The following is a 13,026-nucleotide window of genomic DNA, read 5'->3' as shown; positions in this document are numbered from 1 at the left end:
CTTGAGTCATTTTCTATTAAGGTATCTTTACTTTTATTTATTTTTTTATTTATTTTATGTCATTTAGCAGACGCTCTTATCCAGAGCGACTTACAGGAGCAATTAGGGTTAAGTGCCTTGCTCAAGGGCACATCGACAGATTTTTCACCTAGTCGGCTCGGGGATTAGAACCAGTGACCTTTCGGTTACTGGCACAACGCTCTTAACCACTAAGCTACCTGCCTTTTACTCAAGTATGACAATTGTGCACTTTATCCACCACTGCGTTTTGTGAATTTTGATGCATTTATGTAATCAAAACAAGCACATAAAGGCTTCATAATTCATAAAGGTCATGTTAACTGACATATTATCTTATGGAACAAAATGTATAATATCTCCTAAGCCTGTGTTAACCCCATAGGAATGTCTGAACAACCAGAGGTAACTCATTTCCGGTTTCTAAGACTACACGCTGGCGAGCTCTATAGGCCCACAGTCTATGGGAAACATTGATTCTTTAACAAGACTGCCATCTAGGGATTTGAAAACGATACTGCAATGAAGTTAGTCTCAATATTACAAGTGCAAAGTGAACCCAGCTTGGTGTCAGCAAAATGATCTGTGTCAAGAAACATGATGTTTATGTGGATACATTGCATTAACATCACAGACATTAAGCCTGAGTTAATACATTGCATTCAATGGGAGGAAGGTTAGTGTCACAATATTGATGACTAGAAATAAGCTTTAGAGACATGACGCCTTAGTGAATATATTGTATTCAATGAGATCAATGCATAGATATGAGTCAAGTAGTTGACGCAAGTCAATTGCATTCATGTCTGTCGGTTTCTCTCTATTATATAATCCCCCATCCCTCTCTCTTCTCTCGCTCTCCCTCCGTCCTTATCTCTCCCTCTTTGCCTCCCTCTGTCTCGCTCTCTACATCCTCTTTATCCTTCTCTTCTCTCTCCCTCCCACTTCTTTCACCCCTCCACCCTTCTCTCCTTCCTTCTCTTCTCTCTCCCTCCCACTTCTTTCACCCCTCCACCCTTCTCTCCTTCCTTCTCTTCTCTCTCCCTCCCACTTATTTCACCCCTCCCTCTCCCGCTCTTATATTAACTATATTCCTCTCTATTTATCCTCTCTTTCCCTATCCACCTGGCCCTTTGACTCTTTTCAATTGATTTGACGCATAAGTCAATACATTGCATTCAAGGCAAAAAAGTTGAAATGGGTCAATTGGTGAAAGACTCAGACAGACAGACAGAGCCCCTCTAGTCCTGCAAGACCATTGTGTCCAATGGAAGTCAAAAATGATTTTCGGCAGATTGACTTCAAATTTCATACGCCAGGTCATAACAGTCCCCCGGTCACAAATATGGGATAATTCAACCTTTTTAACCCTTCAAAACTGCCCCTATGACCTGGAATCGCAGGAAGCTGAAATTCAATGTATGGCCTTTTGGGGACGCTCTTTAACACCAGAACCACCATAGGCCAATGCCCCCTGCCGTTTGATTTTGTAATTAAAATAAATCTGCCATTTTGACAGCAGCATTCTCCTCTTTCCCTGACTTTTCCTAAATAGTTGTGTTTTACATTGCTCAGTTGTCAGATTTTATAAAAAATCTGACAACCAACTGTGCTATTTTGTTAGTTTTTTCACATTGTTTGTAACTCATTTTTTACATAATGTTGCTGCTACCGTCTCTTATGACCGAAAAGAGCTTCTGGACATCAGAACAGCAATTACTCACCTCGACCTGGACAAATATTTTTTCTTTAATGAGTCCGACACGAAGGATATACTGCTTTGTCAAGACAAGGCCCAAATCCCCGTCATCAGTGTGAATAAAAGACAGCGGTAAAGGGGGAGGAGGGCGGGGTGCTTGTAAGAATTAGCCGACGAGTAGGTAAACCACCACTTCCCTCCGTATTATTGGCCAACGTGCAATCATTGGAAAACAAACTGGACGATCTACAATTAAGACTATCCTACCAATGGGACATTAAAAACTGTAATATCTTATGTTTCACCGAGACGTGGCTGAACGACGATATGGATAATATAGAGCTGGCTGGCTTCTCCGTGTATCGGCAGGACAGAGCAGTTACGTATGGTAAGACGAGGGGCGGGGGTGTGTGTCTATTTGTCAATAACTGCTGGTGCGCGATGTCTAATATTAAAGAAGTCTCGAGGTATTGCTCGCCTGAGGTAGAATACCTCATGATAAGCTGTAGATGACACTATCTACCAAGAGAGTTCTCATCTATATTATTCGTAGCCATCTATTTACCACCACAAACCGATGCTGGCACTAAGACTGCACTCAACAAGCTGTATAAGGCCATAAGCAAACAAGAAAATGTTCATCCAGAAGCGGCGCTCCTAGTGGCCGGGGACTTTAATGCAGGCAAACTTAAATCCGTTTCACCTCATTTCTACCAGCATGTCACGTGCAACCAGAGGGAAAAAAACTCTACACCACCTTTACTCCACACACAGAGATGCATACAAAGCTCTCCCTCACCCTCCATTTGGTAAATCTAACCATAATTATATCCTCCTGATTCCTGCTTACAAGCAAAAACTAAAGCAGGAAGTACCAGTGACTCGCTCAATATGGAGGTGGTCAGATGACGCAGATGCTACGATACAGGACTGTTTTGCTGGCACAGACTGGAATATGTTCCGGGTTTCATCCAATGGCATTGAGGAGTATACCACCTCAGTCACCGGCTCGACTTCATTAATAAGTGCATTGATGACGTCGTCCCCACAGTGACCGTACATGCATTTCCCAACCAGAAGCCATGGATTACAGGCAACATCCGCACTGAGCTAAAGGCTAGAGCTGCTACGTTCAAGGAGTGGGACACTAATCCGGACGCTTATAAGAAATCCCGCTATGCCCTCAGAAGAACCATCAAACAGGCAAAGCGTCAATATAGGACTAAGATTGAATCCTACTTCACCAGCTCTGATGCTCGTCAGATGTGGCAGGGCTTGAAAAATATTACAGACTACAAAAGCAAACCCAGCTGCGAGCTGCCCAGTGACGCTAGCCTGCCAGACAAGCTAAATTCCTTTTTGCTCACTTCGAGGCAAGCAACACTGAAGCATGCATGAGAGCACCAGTTGTTCCGGATGACTGTGTGATCACGCTCTCCGTAGCCGATGTGAGCAAGACCTTTAAACAGGTCAACATTCACAAAGCCGCGGGGCCAGACGGATTACCAGGACGTGTACTCAAAGCATACGCGGACCAACTGGCAAGTGTCTTCACTGACATTTTCAACCTCTCCCTGACCGAGTCTGTAATACCTACATATTTCAAACAGACCACCACAGTCCCTGTGCCCAAGAAAGCGAACGTAAACTGCCTAAATGATTACCGCCCCGTAGCCCTTACGTCGGTAGCCATGAAGTGCTATGAAAGGATGGTCATGTCTAACATCAACACCATCATGCCGGAAACCCTAGACTCACTCCAATTCGCATACCGCCCCAACAGATCCACAGATGACACAATCTCAATCGCACTCCACACTGCCCTTTCCCACCTGGACAAAAGGAAAACCTTAGTGAGAATGCTGTTCTTTGACAACAGCTCAGCGTTCAACACCGTAGTGCCCACAAAGCTCATCACTAAGCTAAGGACCCTGGGACTAAACACCTCCCTCTGCAACTGGATCCTGGACTTCCTGACGGGCCACCCCCAGGTGATAAGGATAGGCAACAACACATCTGCTACGCTGATCCTCAACACTGGGGCCCCTCAGGGGTGCGTGCTTAGTCCCCTCCTGTACTCCCTGTTCACCTACAACTGCGTGGCCAAGCACGACTCCAACACCATTAAGTTTGCTGACGACACAACAGTGGTAGGCCTGATCACCGACAACGATGAGACAGCCTATAGGGAGGAGGTCAGAGACCTGGCAGTGTGGTGCCAGGACAACAACCTCTCCCTCAATGTGAGCAAGACAAAGGAGCTGATCGTGGACTATAGGGAAAGGAGGGCCGAACAGGCCTTCATTAACATCGACGGGGCTGAAGTGTAGCGGGTCGAGAGTTTCATGTTCCTTGGTGTCCACATCACCAACAAACTATCATGGTCCAAACACACCAAGACAGTTGTGAAGAGGGCACGACAAAACCTTTTCCCCGTCAGGAGACTGAAAATATTTGGCATGGGTCCCCAGATCCTCAAAAGGTTCTACAGCTGCACCATCGAGAGCATCCTGACCGGTTGCATCACCGCCTGGTATGGCAACTGCTCGGCATCTGACCGTAAGGCGCTACAGAGGGTAGTGCGTACGGCCCAGTACATCACTGGGGCCAAGCTTCCTGACATCCAGGACCTATATACTAAGTGGTGTCAGAAGAAGGCCCAAATAATTGTCAAACACTCCAGTCACCCAAGTCATAGACTGTTCTTCCTGCTACCGCACGGCAAGCGATACCAGAGCGCCAAGTCTAGGACCAAAAGGCTCCTTAACAGCTTCTACCCCCAAGCCATAAGACTGCTGAGCAATTAATCAAATGGCCACCTGGACTATTTACATTGAGCCCCCCCCCCCCCCGCTGTTTATTATCTATGCATAGTCTCTTTACAAATGACCTGGACTAACCTGTACCCCCGCACATTGACTCGGTACCGGTACCCCCTGTATATAGCCTCGTTATTATGTAAATTGATTGTGTTACTTTTTGATTTAATTAAAATGTTTACTTTAGTTTCTTTAGTAAATATTTTCTTAACTCTATTTCTTGAACTGCATTGCTGGTTAAGGGCTTGTAAGTAAGCATTTCACGGTAAGGTTGTATTCGGCGCATGTGACAAATACAATTTGATATGAGAAAAGTGTTTAGAGCCTGTTTCTTTCACACCTATTCCTAACTTAAGGGGCCAAGACAAATGCCCTGCTGGGCAGTGGTACCCAGGCGCTAATGTGTCTCTCTCCTCATTGAATGAATACTGTCAATGGATAAATGGGAGATAAACTGATAATCGTGCATGTTGTGGGAATAGTTACATGTCCCCCTCCTTAAGGGGGCGCAAGGTGACCGAGTAGATAAATACTGTGTTGAAGCCAGATAAAGTCATTCATGTTTCCTACTACCTCTGGTGTCCGTGTCCCCTCACTTCATAACTTAACATGGTATCAGAAGTGGTCAACAACCACCATGCTTGCAACTCAGAGACTCTAAAGAAGTAGTCAGGTTTTATTATGTAACGTTTCAAATGAAAAAGTAGACATGCGAACGAGTTTTACAGCCATTTTCGTTAACGTTCTCAGCTAACTAGCTAGCTACATTAAGAACAGTGCTAGCTAACAACTGGCAGAAGCTAGCTAGTTAAAGACCACATGTCGGGAACCATAGCAAGATAACAATCAGAACGCAGAACCAGCATCAGCTATCATCCACAAAGCAGAAGCAGCGCACGATAACGAGAACGAGATGGCAGAAAAAGTATTATTCCAAATACTGTATCTCCCCCATCTGAATTCAACTTCATTCACCCAGACGAATGGCCACAGTGGTTCACCTGCTTCCAACGTTTCAGACAGGCATCTGGCTTGGACAAGAAGCCGCAAGACAGGCAAGTGAACACGTTGCTATATTCAATGGGCGGAGAGGCCGAGGCTATAGTACGCTCCAGAAATCTGATTCTGACAAGCTAATGATTTATGACACTGTTACAGCAGTGCTAAACAGCCACTTGGTGCCAAAACGGAATTTGATTTTTGAAAGAGCCAGATTGAATAAACACATTCTGGAAAGTTGGGAATCAGTGGATGAGTTCATCATTGCTTTGCATGAGCTCAGTGAACATTGTGATTATGGACAATTATGTGATGATCTAATAATGGACAGATTAGGTCTTCGTGACAGAGCCCTATCAGAACAAGTGCAGACCATGGCCCGTCAAAAATAAATATAAGGAACAACAATCCTTACTCAGTGATGACGGCGAACAAAGACAAATGGTAGAGGCCATGGCAAACACAGTCGCCTTTCCAACACTCTGGGAGACCAAGATACACAAACACTGCTAGTGAACCAAACAGGGCTACACAGAGAAGTGACACACAGTGGAGACACACAAATCAACAGACAAAACCATGTTCATTGTGTAGAAAGGGCCCCCATAACAGACGAGTTTACCCAACCAAATACGCTATCTTCAGAAATTGTAAAAAGAAGGACCCCTATGTAACCGTCTGCAGATCATAAACAGCAGTGTAGTCAGTGTAGTCCCCTGTAGCTCAGTTGGTAGAGCATGGCGCTTGCAATGCCAGGGTTGTGGGTTCGTTTCCCACGGGGGGCCAGTATGAAAATGTATGCACTCACTAACTGTAAGTCGCTCTGGATAAGAGCGTCTGCTAAAATGACTAAAATGTAAAATGTAACTCCTAGAGCAGGGTTCTTCAATTCCGGTCCTGGAGGGCCGAAACACTTCTGTTTTTTATTTCTACCTGGTAGTTAATTGCACTCACCTGGTATCCCAGGTCTGAATTAGCCCCTGATTAGAAGGAGAGGATGAAAAACAGAGGTGTTTCGGCCCTCCGGGACCGGAATTGAAGAACCCTGTCCTAGAGGAAGAGGAGTCTGAAAATTGATTTCTTGGCTCTATCGGGACGGATACAGACCAGCCATGGGTAACTACACTCAGTCTGTTTAATCAACAGGTCAAATTCGAAATTAACACAGGCGCAGATGGCACAGTCATTCCAGAGACCTTATACCAACAGCTGACAAAAGACTCACTGCAGCACACACCTAAAGTCCTTCAAGGCATGCTAGCAGACACCCATAGACTTCCCGTCATTTCGCTAACGCTAGTTAGCATTGGCTCACAAAACTACCTTTCTGTCGGAGCTACACGTGCTGCCTAGCATTGAACACAAGTTGAAAGACATCAACATCTTTTCCCTTTGTCAAAAGACACTGAAAAACGTATCATGTTCATCACCCCCTTCGGCCGATACTGCTTTCAGAGGCTCCCGTTTGGAATCTCATCTGCCCCAGAACATTTCCAGTGCAGAATGTCACAACTGCCGGGGGGGCTTGAAGGAGTCGTCTGCCAAATGGATGATGTCCTTGTGTACGGGGCAACTCAGGATAAACACAACAACCGGCTGTTTGCTGTTCTCCAACGCCTTGAACAGGCAGGACTGATGCTGAATGCAAAATATGAGTTCTCCAAACAAGTTAAATTCCTGAGCCAGAACATCGATGGGAGTGGTATTCGAGCTGACCCAGCCAAGGTCAAAGGCCACAGCAGCTGCACAAATGCCAGTACCAACAAATGTGAGCGAGGTCTGGAGAGTCATGGGTATAGTCAACCACTTGGGGAATACATCCCTCACCTTGCAGAGATGTCCAGACCACTCAGAGAGCTATTGAACAAGAACAGCACATGGCCTTGTGGTCCCCAGCAAGTGCAGGCATTTAATTACATTAAAAGTGCCCTCACAACTCCTCCTGGATTTGCCGTCTACGATCCTACAGCAGACACCAAGGTGTCGGCTGATGCCTCCTCCTACGACCTATGAGCCATTCTGCTACTGAAGAAAAGCGACACAGACTGGCGTCCCATCACGTACGCTTCCCGGGTCCTGTCTAACGTGGAACGTCGCTACACTCAGATCGAAAAAGAAGCTGTTGCTACTACATGTGCTTGTGTGGTCTTCAGAGACTTTCGTAAAGGCCTCACATTTCAAGTCGACACTGACCATGAGTCCCTCCTAGCGCTGCTTGGCTCATAGCGGCTCGACAAACTCCCACCAAGGATCCAACGCTTCAGAATGAGACTCCATTGCTCATGTGCCTGGTAAGAGGTTGGTTACAGCTGACAGTCTGTCCAGAGCACCAGCGCTCCAGAACCCTTCAACAGGGAACCAGAGCAACCAATCTGAGGAACAGCTAATTGAAGGGCATGTGCACGCTGTCCTCTCCGCTGAAGGCAGGCCCCAGAGACCTTCATCCCAAGTCCGACACCAGAGGGCCCTTGGCAAAAGCTAGGGGCTGACCTTTTTACCTCGACAACTACACCTACCTTGTTGTCTTTGACTATTTTTCTAGATTCATGGAGGTGGCAAAAATGACCTCAACAACATCTAGCGCAGTGGTAGAGAGGATGAAGTCATGATTCGCTCATAGCGGGGTCCCTCTTCATCTAATCTCAGACAATAGCCCCCAGTTTGCCTTTGAGACTTTCAAAACATCTGCAGACACCTGGGGATTCACACACAACTTCAAGCCTGTTGTTTCCCCAAAGCAATGCTGCAGCCGAACAAGCTTTACAGACTGTCAAACAGCTCCTTCGCAAATCCTCAGACCACGACATGGTGCTCTTAGCATACAGATCAACCCCCCCTCTCCAATGGACTGAGCCCAGCAGAGTTGTTGCAAGGCAGGAAGCTGTGTACAACCATTCCTACTCTGCCCTCACTGTTGACAGGGTGGCTAGCGCTCTCTGAGTTTACAAAGACAGACAATCTAAGCTCAGCCAAAAGAAACACTTCGACAGCTGACTTCGAGCAAAGGCCCTCAGCTCTCTACGCCCAGGAGATGCAATATGGATACAGGACTCCCGGGACGAAGGCATAGTGCAAGGACACGCAAACATACCTCGCTCCATCCTAGTAAACACTCATGGCCAGACCGCAGACACCTCACCCTGGCCCAACCAGAAACTATGCCACCACAGCTGCACTCTACTGGCCACCACAGCATATCTGACTCTGGCTCCAAGGAGCCTCCCCAGCTCAGACAGAGCCCTCCATTACCTCTCCACAACCTTCCCCCTCTCGACCGTACCCTTTGAGGACTAGGTTCCCACCCACTTACCTTAAGGGAGATGTGGGAGTAGTTACATGTCCCCCTCCTTAAGGGGCGCAAGGTCACTGAGTTGATAAATACTGTGTTGAAGCCAGATAGTCATTCATGTTTCCTACTAACTCTGGTGTCCGTGTCCTCTCACTTCATAACTTAACACACGTTATTTTACAATTACAATTGGTGTTACTATGATAGAGCAAGAGGCAAGGATATTTGCCAGAAAATTATCAATGTCCATAATATCTAACAAGCGAAGTGAGAGTAGGGAAAGGAAAAGAAACGATGATGTGCATTCTTACTGAGTAAGGTTTTAGCCGGAATGTGGACATGAAGCTGGGGTTAGGGTTAGGTTTAGGATTGAGGTTAGAGTCTTGTCTCAGGGTTTCCGTTAGCCGGCAATTGACGGCTTTTGGCCAAAAAAATATATATAATAATAAAAAATAAAAAAACTTGCCAGCCAAAATTACCACAAGAAAAAAATAAAAAACATTGCAAAATAATGCTTTTTATTCATTGATGGAAATGCCAATCAATGGAAATACATTTGACCATATTGCTTATCGGTCCATAGGTTAATTTGCATAATTTAGTGGAATTAAATTGGCCTGTGTATATTTTTGTTAGTCATCATATTTATTTTGTGCGTTTTGAAAACATAATTAATTTTTTGAAACCTGAATGTTTTAATTTCATGTTATGAGGCATGTCTTACCTTGCTTCTACGTAGCCTATAGGCAAAATTTGATTATGGAAACATGGAGGCAATTATTTTATAAGACTTCATAGGCAGTGCGAGTTTCAAATACAGAACATAGCCCTATTTGGTAAAAGACCAAGTCCATATTATGGCAAGAACAGCTAAAATAAGCAAAGAGAATCGACAGTCCATCATTACTTTAAGACATGAAGGACAGTAAATACGGAACATTTCAAGAACTTTGAACATTTCTTCAAGTGCAGTCGCAAAAACCATCAAGCGCTATGATGAAACTGTCTCTCATGAGGACCGCCACAGGAATGGAAGACCCAGAGTTACTTCTGCTGTAGAGGATAAGTTCATTAGCGTTACCAGCCTCAGAAATTGCAGCACAAATAAATGCTTCACAGAGTTCAAGTCACAGACACATCTCAACAAGAACTGTTTAGAGGGGACTGTGTGAATCAGGCCTTCATGGTCGAATTGCTGTAAAGAAACCACTACTAAAGGACACCAATAAGAAGAAGAGACCTGCTTGGGCCAAGAAACATGAGCAATGGACATTAGACATTGGTCTGGAGTCCAAATTTGAGATTTCTGGTTCCAACCGCCACATCTTTGTGAGACACGGTGTGGGTGAACGGATGATCGCCGCATGTGTAGTTCCTACCGTAAAGCATGGAGGAGGAGGTGTTATGGTGTTGGGGTGCTTTGCTGGTGACACTGTCTGTGATTTATTTAGAATTTAAGGCACACTTAACCAGCATGGCTACCACAGCATTCTGCTGCGATACGCCATCCCATCTGGTTTGGGCTTAGTGCGACTCTCATTTGTTTTTCAACAGGACAATGACCCACCTGTCACGATCGTTGTAAGAGGCAGACCAAGGCACAGCGTGATAGGCGTACATCTTTTAATGAGTACTTTACATCAACAACAAAACGATACGTGAAGTCTAAAGGTTCACCAACACAAACCTATACAGAACAAGATCCCACAAATAACTAGTGCCAACAGGCTGCCTAAGTATGGATCCCAATCAGAGACAACGAGAATCAGCTGCCTCTGATTGGGAACCACCCTGGCCAACATAGAAAACACGAACTAGAACACAACATAGAAAATCACACATAGAAAATACACACCCTGGCTCAACATATAAGAGTCCCCAGAGCCAGGGCATGACAGTACCCCCCCCCCCCCAAAGGCGCGGACTGCGACCGCGCCAACCAAACCCAACAGGGGAGGGGCCGGGTGGGCATTCCGCCTCGGAGGCGGATCCGGCTCCGGGCGTGACCACCACTCTCTCGCTACCCCCCCGTAGCGCCCCTGGTCTGGTCTGGCCCCGCTGGCCGGAGCGGACTGGACACCGGTGGAGCGGATTGCTCAGGCTCCGGTGTGGAGCAGCTGACCACTGGCTTGGTGCGGGGAGCAGGAACGGGCCGGACCGGGCTGGCGACGCAGCTTGGTGCGGGGAGCAGGAACGGGCCGGACCGGGCTGACGACGCGCACCCCTGGCTTGGTGCGGGGAGCAGGAACGGGCCGGACCGGGCTGGCGATGCGCACCACAGGCTTGGTGCGGGGAGCAGGGACGGGCCGGACCGGGCTGACGACGCGCACCACTGGCTTGGTGCGGGGAGCAGGCACGGGCCGGACCGGGCTGGCGACGCGCACCACAGGCTTGGTGCTGGGAGCAGGAACGGGCCGGGCTGACGACGCGCACCACTGGCTTGGTGCGGGGAGCAGGCACGGGCCGGACCGGGCTGGCGACGCGCACCACAGGCTTGGTGCTGGGAGCAGGAACGGGCCGGGCTGACGACGCGCACCACTGGCTTGGTGCGGGGAGCAGGCACGGGCCGGACCGGGCTGGCGACGCGCACCACAGGCTTGGTGCTGGGAGCAGGAACGGACCGGGCTGACGACGCGCACCACTGGCTTGGTGCGGGGAGCAGGAACGGGCCGGGCCGGGCTGGCGACGCGCACCACTGGCTTGGTGCGGGGAGCAGGTACGGGCCGGACCGGGCTGACGACGCGCACCACTGGCTTGGTGCGGGGAGCAGGAACGGGCCGAACCGGGCTGGCGACGCGCACCACTGGCTTGGTGCGGGGAGCAGGAACGGGCCGGACCGGGCTGACGACGCGCATCACTGGCTTGGTGCGGGGAGCAGGAACGGGCCGGACCGGGCTGACGACGCGCACCACTGCCTTGGTGCGGGGAGCAGGATCAGGCCGGACCGGGCTGTGGAGAATGACTGGAGGTATGGAGCGAAGAGCTGACACAACCCGTCCTGGCTGAATGCCTTTTTCTACACACTCTGTGTGAGGCATCAGCACAGGACGTACAGGGCTGTGTACTCGTACTGGCACTACAGCACGTGGCACTGGCGCAGGATATCCGGGACCGAGGAGGGGTACTGGAGGCCACGAGCGTTGAGCCGGCACACTCCGTCCTGGCTGCATGCCCACCTTCCTACGACATGTGCATGGTGCTTGCACAGGACGTACAGGACTGTGCCGGACCACTCGCGGCACAGTACGCAGCTCCGCATAACTCGGAACCTGCCCAGTCTCACGCTGCCTAGCCTGAGTACGGGGAGTTGGCTCTGCTCTACCTCTAGGCTCCGCCAACCTCCCTTCCAGCCCCCCAAACCTGGTGGCCTCCTCTCCTAATCCGCCGATACGTCCTGTAGCTGCCTCCAGCAAACCCGTCGTCCATGCCGTGTGCCCCCCCCAAAAAAATTATTGGGGTTGCCTCTCGCCTGTCCGCCGACGACCCGGTTGGCGCCACTTCTCCTCTCCTGCCTGGGCATCCTCCCTCATCGCCCTCCGGTAGCGGACGGCCTCCTCCTCTGTGATTCTCTCCCAACCGAGGAGGACATCTACCAGAGTAACCTCCTGTTCCATACCCGCCGTTTACTCCTGCACACTCTGCTTGGTCCTATTTTGGTGGGATCTTCTGTCACGATCGTTGTAAGAGGCAGACCAAGGCGCAGCGTGATAGGCGTACATCTTTTAATGAGTACTTTACATCAACAACAAAACGATACGTGAAGTCTAAAGGTTCACCAACACAAACCTATACAGAACAAGATCCCACAAATAACTAGTGCCAACAGGCTGCCTAAGTATGGATCCCAATCAGAGACAACGAGAATCAGCTGCCTGTGATTGGGAACCACCCTGGCCAACATAGAAAACACGAACTAGAACACAACATAGAAAATCACACATAGAAAATCCACACCCTGGCTCAACATATAAGAGTCCCCAGAGCCAGGGCGTGACACCAACACACTTCCAGGCTGTGTAAGGGCTATTTTACCAAGAGGGAGAGCTGCATCAGATGACCTGGCCTCCACAATCCCCCGACCTCAACCAAATTGAGATGGTTTGGGATGAGTCGGACCACAGAGTGAAGGAAAAGCAGCCAACAAGTGCTCGGCATATGTGGGAACTCCTTCAAGACTGTTGGAAAAGCATTCCAGGTGAAGC

This window comes from Coregonus lavaretus (genome assembly GCF_964263955.1).
Source record: "Coregonus lavaretus genome assembly, chromosome: 12".
Taxonomy (NCBI): Eukaryota; Metazoa; Chordata; class Actinopteri; order Salmoniformes; family Salmonidae; genus Coregonus; species Coregonus lavaretus.
Note: the sequence above shows the minus strand (reverse complement) of the source record.